At 41.6% G+C, this 8,855-nt stretch overlaps 1 long non-coding RNA gene across 1 annotated transcript in view; it reads left to right on the top strand.

Annotated features, from left to right (window-relative positions):
- Nucleotides 1–800: 800 nt before the first annotated feature.
- LOC123378185 overlaps nt 801–8,855 on the top strand; it is a 108,375-nt gene continuing 100,320 nt past the window's right edge. Inside the window, exon 1 of the long non-coding RNA XR_006582497.1 lies at nt 801–952. This is a non-coding gene — a long non-coding RNA (uncharacterized LOC123378185). The remainder of the gene's footprint in view (nt 953–8,855) is intronic.

Raw genomic sequence — 8,855 nt, 5'->3', positions numbered from 1 at the left:
AATTAAGGAAAACTATATAATACACTTTTACTAAACTGCTTTAACTGTTGCCTGGTAAATTATGCCATTAGATCTAAAATAAACATCATATATAAAGTATGCTTTTTTTAACACTAGTTTTTTGAGAACACTTACTGTTAATTTAAGGGGGAAAAGCTGAAATTATTGGGAGGCAGATGTAAATACCAGAAACTGGCCTCTTATGTACTAACATCTTTCAACATACTATATTAAAACCTTATTTCTTTCTTTTTGACTTTTTTACAATTCTAAAAAATGTGATGTTACAAGGCTTCTAAAATGACAGGAACTATCACAGAATGGTGGCAAATTTGTTGCTTCCCCTCCCATCTTATTTAGCAGGGTTGTTCCAAATGAAAATCTCAACTAGCACCAATTGCAGCCCTTAATTGTACAAGGACATCAGATGGATACCTTCTAGCCCACCCAAGTTACAATCATTGTAACTTAAACCCCAAATTCAGAGCAGCTGGCTGCTGGTGGAAAGTGGACAAAACCCACACAGAATTTTGCTATGGGGTAAAACTTCTTTTCAGACCTCAAAGCCAACAATCAGCCTCGCCCCTGACAACAGCAGTGATTCAGCAACTAGATCCAGGGTACATCTGAAACAGGGAGCACACAATGGCTACTGTGGTCAGGCAGCAAACTGCCCTTTCCTTCTTCCCCCTCCCATAAGGCAGTCAATCACCAGGTCCTAGCACCACCCTTAATGGCAGGAGTGTTGTGTGGAACAGGTCCACACTAGGTTTATAATCCCCTGAGCCAACAGGTGGGGAGAGCAGGGGAAAGAAGCAGCCTCCACCTGCTAAAGGGAAGGGGGGTAGAAGGAAAGGAGAGGATCAGCTGCTCCCAGTCAAGCTGTCTTCCCTGTGCATGAAGATGTCTCTGTTGTTCCTGCTCTGTGAAAGCCCCACTTGAGGCTAGTGAGGTGAGCATATTAAATGTTTGGTTTCTGCTGTTTGAAACTAATTTACATTCAGTTCTGTTCTATTGCTTGTGTAATGATAGGATCATAACACTTGTTAGAGAGAGGTCTAAGTCAACAGCCACTACCAAACATCTATCTGACTGTTTAAAATCTGAATTTCATGGCTTGGGCCAGTCTTCAGTTACTCGTGTTATGCTGGTGGCATTGAAATAAATCTCTTCCTTTTACTGTTAGTGTATTGCGGATGTTAATGTAAGCTTGGAAGAAAAGAGAAAGGCAGGGAATTTCTAGTGTTAAAGTAGGAAAACTTAATTTTACTCTCAAAATGGTGGTGCTGGTAGGTTACAGAAGTAGGGCCTGAAGTTGCAGGCTTTGATCATGAAAATTCTTATTTGATTAGTGAGTAAGGTAATAATTGGAGATATACCAATCTCCTAGAACTGGAAGGGACCTTGAAAGGTCATCAAGTCCAGCCCCCTGCCTTCACTAGCAGGACCAATTTTTGCCCCAGATCCCTAAGTGGCCCCCTCAAGGATTGAACTCACAACCCTGGGTTTAGCAGGCCAATGCTCAAACCACTGAGCTATAAATCATTGTTGGGGGATTGTAGGTTGCAGCCCCAACAATGATTTATAGTTTGAGAGCATTAATACAATATATGTTTCTGCTCCAAAGATGAATGGGGTCTCAATCTTGCAAACCTTATTTATATTAGAAATCAATGGGGACTACTCACTGTGTGTAAGGACTACTCATGCGAGGAAGGGTTTGTAGAAGGATCTGTGTAATCTGTAATGCTGATAGACATAAAACAAAAGTCTCTTCATAATTCACTGAGCTTTCTGACAGTAGTTTGGGCCATATTTCTATAACTTAATGTCTGCCTTTCTTTATGCTGTGTGGGATGTCAAAGTGGGATTATCATGGTAGAAATTTTATAACTGAGGAGGGATGTTCAGAGGTGCTAATTCTTAGGACTGCAGAGAACCTATAGCTTCTATTTATTTCAGTTGGAGTAAGGGCCTAGTGTTCGGTGGTTAGAACGGAGCATTGGGAAAGGGGTTCTGATTTCTATTCTATTCCCTTCCTTTCTAAGGACTGATTTTCACACCAGCAGAGTCCATGGGAGTCCTGCCATTGACTTCAGTGGAAGCATGTGGAGAGTTATATGCACACCAAGGAGCTCAGTAAAGGATTGTGTCTCTTTGAGCTCCCTCAGTGTGTGCCTCTCCATGCCACAGTTGTGCTTTAAAGGCACAATCTAGTGCTAAGCATCACTAGGCTTCAGTTTACCTATCTGCAGAACAGGTATAAAACATCACAGTGATGGTTACAATTAATGAATAACTGTAAAGTACTTAGAGATCTGTGGATGAGGGGGGCTTTATGGGTGCAAACAATTACTATTTTTCCTGTGATTATATGCATCTCTGCAAAAATGTTGTAGACTCAAAGCTGTGTCTCCTAATCTGAACCTCTGTCACTCCCATTCCATAAATTAGTTACTACTGAATTCCACCAGTTCCAACCATAATAGCTGCATTTAGCCACAGTTCTTAACACTTACAGTACAGTATAATATTATCTCTATCCAACTCCTACTGTAGCTAATGGATGGCTACTGACTTCAATAGGAATTAGATCATGCCCCATATCCACCCTTATTTTTGCATGTGTCTCACTGAGGACCTACCCATACATCTGTTTTTTCCATATAATAATTCTTATGGAAATTCCAAAAGCTGTCACAAAATAGACAAGAAAAGATTACCTTAGGGTTCTATATTTGTGCATTCTAGGTGAGTCAGAGAAGCTATAATATGTATCTACCTAGTCTTCAGAAGATAAATTCAGAAAGGGGGCAGGGAGTGGAGAAAAATGAAGTGGTAGGAGGGAACATAATTTAGTTTGTTTTTACAGAAACTTTAACTTTTGATTCAAGTTGCAAAAGATGAAATCTAAAGAGGACTGCCAATTGTCTGAACTGATGTTTCATCATTGCTAGTGTAAGGAAAATAAAATTCTGTAATTAATTTTGTTTAGTCCTTTCCCAGTTACTTGTTACAGAGATAGCTGCCACATCTAATTGTGTTTGTGGAGTCCCTTAATTTGCATGAAAGAAGATAATATAAATAGAAAAACTAAGGAGGAAGACAAGTTCAGATTACTAGCAGAGGCAAGCTAATTTGTTCTTCATTAAATGCTAATGAACCTAGCACCCATGTTTTATTTGTTCTTGCAACACAGCAAAAGTGAACGATATACAGATACACCTCTACCCCGATATAACATGACTTTGCATATAACGCAGTAAAGCAGCACTCCGGGGGAGGGGGGAAGGGGTGCACACTCCAGCGGATCAAAGCAAGTTCGCTATAACGTGGTTTCACCTATAATGCAGTAAGATTTTTTGGCTCCCGAGGACAGCATTATATTGGGGTAGAGGTGTATGTTAAATTAAAGGACAGCTTTCCTTGGTGTTTCACTTTAAGTGTGTTTGGAGATCTAAGGTAATTAAATATAGCTGTATGGAGCAGCATTCTTAATAGGGCAAACCTAAAATGATTTGGAAGGTTGTTTAGGATAAGTACCCAATTTGTAGATGTTTACATGAACTGTGGTTGACGTAGTCTGTCCTTGTGGGACAGACTGTTACATAATGTAAATTCATAGTCACTTCACAGAAGTTGGTGGAGAGGTTCTAGATCAGTGGTTCTCAACTTATTTACCATTGTGGGCTGCATATCCAGCTCTCTAGTATGTGGATGCGGCCCACATAACACACACACAGCCACCCACCAACCCTGTGTGGCCCTGAGGATGTCACATGGGCCTTAGCTGCGTACTGATTGGGTCGCAAGGGGCCTGAGAACCACCGTTCTAGATTAACACTGGTGTTGGACTCTGGCCCCTTATGGCTAAGCACAGATCTGTAAACTTGTCTCTGATGAGACTGATTTTGAGTAACTGGATAGCCCTTAACCACCTTGGGCACTCCTGAAAATGCTACATAAGTAGCTAAAAGCATGCCCACAACACCACTGGCTGCGGTTCGCTGCTCCAGGCCAATGGGGGCTACAGGAAGTGGCAGCCAGCACATCCCACGGCCCGCGCCGCCCCCATGGCCTGGGACAGTGAACCACGGCCAGTGGGAGCCACGGTCAGCCGAACCTGCGGACGCAGCAGGTAAACAAACTGGCCCGGACCACCAGGATGCTTACTCTGGCGAGCCGCGTGCCAAAGGCTGCCGATCCCTGGTTTAGGGGCACTCGGGATTTTTAAGGCTAAGGTTTATTAGCACCCAACGCCTATGCAAGCCCATAAATGGGCATCCAAATAGCTATTTGTGTTCATGTATGTTTTGAGCTTTTTGATCTTAACTTCTCTGTGCTCTTTAAAGTGCAGATACATTAATGAATGTTTGTAATGCACGTTGAGATCCCTGGACGAATATTCAGCCCCCAGGATGTCTACTATGAACTGCAGTTTTTAGCGCAATTTTTTCTCAGGAGCTGCCCATGTCTCTCCAAAGATGCTTTTAGCATATGAGGAATGATTGCACAGTGGACTTAACCTAAAAAGTTGGATTAAGAGTGAAAATCATAAGGGTTTATTTACATAGCAGGAATGAGGGATGAACTTGAGGTTAGTTTGTCCCTATTATAAACCGTATTTGCTGTTTCCCATCTTCACTAAAAGTTCTACCTCCTGCCCCACCCCACTCCACTCCCTTCACTGCATGCCTCACATATGTAGAGATTGGGGGAAGAGAAGAGTTAGAGGTCAAACTGTATATAGCACTTCTATATTTTCAGAATGTGGAAAAATAGCCATAAATACAGATACTTCAGGCAAGAGTGATTTGCGTAAGTGCAGCACACACAGAACTGCTTCAGAAGTCCACCAGCAATCAGGAAAGAAATGTTGGGTTTGAACTTGGAATAACTGTTGTGCATAGCCAAGACAGGACAAAGTAGCTTGATTCTGAACACCATTCATTTAGTTTAGCTCGAGTAAAACTGGCATTGTACACAATATACAAAATTGGGGGTTGTTTATTGTAAAGATTGTATGCTGATTTTAGATTAAATAGAAATATGGTGTTCATATTTGTGCTGATTAGGAGAAATAACTAAAAAAAATGCTAGGAACTCAGTGGAATTTAGTGTGTTTATAGCTGCAGAAATGAGCCTAAATCAAATAAGAATTGAAATTGATGCATTATAATTATTCTTTGCTATTATTATTGTAGCTTGTTAGGAGCCCACATCATGGACTATGACCCTGCAATACTATTATTAATGTAAGTGAATCTCTATACGATCAAAGACGTACTCAACATTTAGCTGTTTGTTTGAATTTTATCCAGATTATATTGCTCTTGAGGTACACCAACTGAACAGGAGAATTCATGGAAAAAAGCTTTATTTTAATGTTTTTTAACCTGCTTCCAGCTGGGTCTCCATTTCTTGCAGTCTTTCAGCCTTGTTTCCTGCTCCAACCAAAACTAGTAAATACAGAAGCATATGAAAACCAAAAGAATATTTAGTATCTTCTTTTAAAAATGTTTTAATCTTGCAAAAAGATTTAAGTTAGGGATAAAGCCTTGGATTATTTCTTATTTGTTCACCCATCCCTGCCAAGTTGGGAACTACACTTGAGGATTCACCTCCAAACAATGTAATGCATTGGGAACAGAAAAGTCTAGAAGTAATTAGGAAACACACTAGGAAGTAAATTGGGATCAGGACTGGTGGGGTGTTTTTTATATTCTTTACAAATAAGTTGCAGTGTACTGTCTCTTTTAGAGGCCAATAATGTGAGGGCCTGATGGAGTCATTTGCACTTGCAAAGCATGGCTGAAAAGCCAGTGGACCGCCCCCCATCTTCCTACTTGGCCTGCTTTACTCTTTCTCTGATAAACAGTATGTTTCCCAAAGGCTCCCATGACTGGTGTAAACTTTTATTATAAAACTTTCTTTGTGGCAGCTACTCTGCATATACCTGTGGGTTCTAGGGGCTCTAACTGCCTGATTTTTATTTCAGTGAATTGAAAATCCGTTTCTACAAATAAAATAAATGATGGGTGTGCTGGATTAGGGAGCAAAAAGCTGCTGTTATCTTTGCAGCTTCTCTTTGCCTTGCAGCCTCTTTCAGAATCTGTACAAGTGTCTTTGTCAGCTGTCCTAATGGCTGTACACCATGTACATTCCTGGGCGCTGGACTTGGTCCCATATGTGTTGACATTCCTTGTGCAACAGCTGATGTGACAACTTGTATCAAAATACCACAGTAACTTCTTCCAATACGTCTTCCAGCATGAGGTATCGATACTTCACTTTAACCTTGGAGTTCAAAACAGTGGCCATATAGTTTCCTGTTTGATTGGAGTTCTGTTACTGAACCTTGTTGCTTCTGAGCATGTTAAAAAATGACACTCAAATAGTTAAAGGATTCAGTCCTGAAGGCTGTCAATTTCATACTTACACCTGTGCACTGTATTTGTGAAAAATATTAAGAGGGAAGAAGAGCTCTTTCATGTAACCGTTTAATTTGTGCCTCCCTTCCAATTGACACTTTTGGACTGCTTAAAGCAGCACTTTCTAAACTTTTTGTACTTGGAGTCCTTCCAGAAACAATAGCTGAGAGGTAGGTAGAAGGTTGCACAGATTCTGCACTTTTTCTCTTGTTGCTGCTTTTCTTTTTTGTGTGATTGAAACAGTATTTTAATAAATGTTATAACATGGGGGCCAATCTTGCAAGATACTGAGTGTATCTTGTGAGATATTGAATGCTTGAATTCCTATTCATCCTATGGGAGATTAGAGCACTAAGCACCTTACAGCAGTGGCTCTCAACCTTTCCAGACTACTGTACCCCTTTCAGGAGTCTGATTTGTCTCGCCTACCCCCAAGTTTCACATCACTTTAAAAACTACTTGCTTACAAAAGCAGAAATAAAAATACAAGTGTCACAGCACTCTACTACTGAAAAATTGCTTACTTGCTCATTTTTACCATATAATTATAAAATAAATCAATTGGAATATAAATACTATACTTTTTAGTGTATATAGACCAGTATAAACATGTCATTGTATGAAATTTTACATGTACCGACTTAGCTAGTGCTTTTTATGTAGCCTGTTTTAAAAATAGTCAAATATCTAGATGAGTTAATGTACCCCCAGAAGAGCTCTGTGAACCCTTAGGGGTACATGTACCCCTGGTTGAGAACCACTGTCATAGTTTCTGGTCCACTAGCTCATGTTTAGTAATCTTCCATCATATCTTGTATCCTAGTGCTTTATTGGTTAATAAGCATAATCCTATTTCTAGTAAGCAATCTAATGTGTAATCATATTAGCATCTTGTAGATCATATCAGTGAAAATGAATACTAATATGGAGAATTAATAATACAGCAAAGCTTTCATGTTAGATTAATAGAAGTGTATTATTCCTGCCTGTTGGCGCACATTTAGTACTATGAAAGGAAAGATACACTAGACATAAGAAAGCTTTGAGAGAAAAATTCTCTGGCCACCATGAAAACACTCTTTGGAGTCTGATAACTCATTTGTCTGGAGCTTGGAAAAAATGTGGGCTGGTTACTAATGTCCAAATACTTGGTTACATTTTTTTGCATTGTTCCCCACTGTAAATGAGGGGGGGGGAAGAGAATGCTTAAGAAGGGATATAAGTTTTTTCAAAACAGTTGTGAATTATCTGCTAGCAGCCAGATCTTATCAAACTTTACTTTCTAAAAAAATAATTTTAATTAAAAATTAAGATCCAGTTCACACACTTAACTCGTGCTCTCTTTTGAGGTGGTCCTAGCAGCATTACATATTTAAAGTTTAAGGAATATTGTTGGAATCACTAATACATTTGAAGCTGAAATGAACCTTTAAGTGTACCCTCTATATGACACAGAATGGCTATTGCAAACCCGGAACTGTGAACAGTCTCATCACCGATATATGCCATGCCAAATTTCTCTGTCCTTCTGATTTCACATCCAAACTGTGTACAGTTCTTGTCTCTGATCCTGCATTATTAAATGTTTGGAGCCTGTACCTATTGGGTTTCTGGGAACTGGGCGGGCGGAAGTTTGGAGCCTGTATCTATTGGGTTATCCGGGAGAGGGGGCGGGCAGAAGTTTGGAGCCTGTAGCGGGGTGGCCACCTGCTCCTGTCCTGAAGGGCTTAAAACAGCCCTGGGAGCGAGCTGTGGTAGGGGAAAACCTGGGCTGATTGGGGTGTGGCCCAGCTGTGGCTACTTCCCCAATCAGGCCACAGCTGGCTGTATAAAGAGGATGTGGGCCAGGAGCCCAGGTAGTCTCTCTCAAGGAGCAGAGAGAGAAGGGCCTGGCTGCCTGGGACCTTGAGTAAGGTACTGGAGTAGAGCAGTGCTGGGGAATAGGGCAAGGGACCTGGGGAGTTCCTGTCTGGAAAACCCCTAGGCTGCAGGCCTAAGCAAAGGCCTGAAAAGGTACTGGGGTTGCAGAGGTGCAGCCTGGGGGTAGATGGAGGCAGCAGGTTCAAACCCCCTTTACCGGTGATGAGTGATACGGACTGCAGTCTGCCCCAGAGTGTGGAGGCTAGATGAGGACTGGCAGTGAACACTGAGGCAAGGTGGGGATTCTGCTGGGAGGGGAGCCCAGAGAGTGGGTGTACTGCCAGGGGGCAGCACCCAAGGGACAGGGGCACTGGGGTCTAGGAGGAACATGGGGCCAGCGACAGCCAGACATGGGCCTGCTGAGGGTGCTCCAAGGCTGGAGAACTAATTCCCAAACTGGACCAGCAGGAGGCGCCGCAGGGGCGAGTCCTGCATCGCTACAGAGTCCCACTGAAATCAGCGAGGACTTCTGTGGGCACAGGGGTCTGTCCAGGCATTGTAGTA

The sequence above is a fragment of the Mauremys mutica genome, chromosome 10, assembly GCF_020497125.1.
Source record: "Mauremys mutica isolate MM-2020 ecotype Southern chromosome 10, ASM2049712v1, whole genome shotgun sequence".
Lineage (NCBI taxonomy): Eukaryota > Metazoa > Chordata > Testudines > Geoemydidae > Mauremys > Mauremys mutica.
This window is presented reverse-complemented; position numbering and strand designations above follow the sequence as displayed.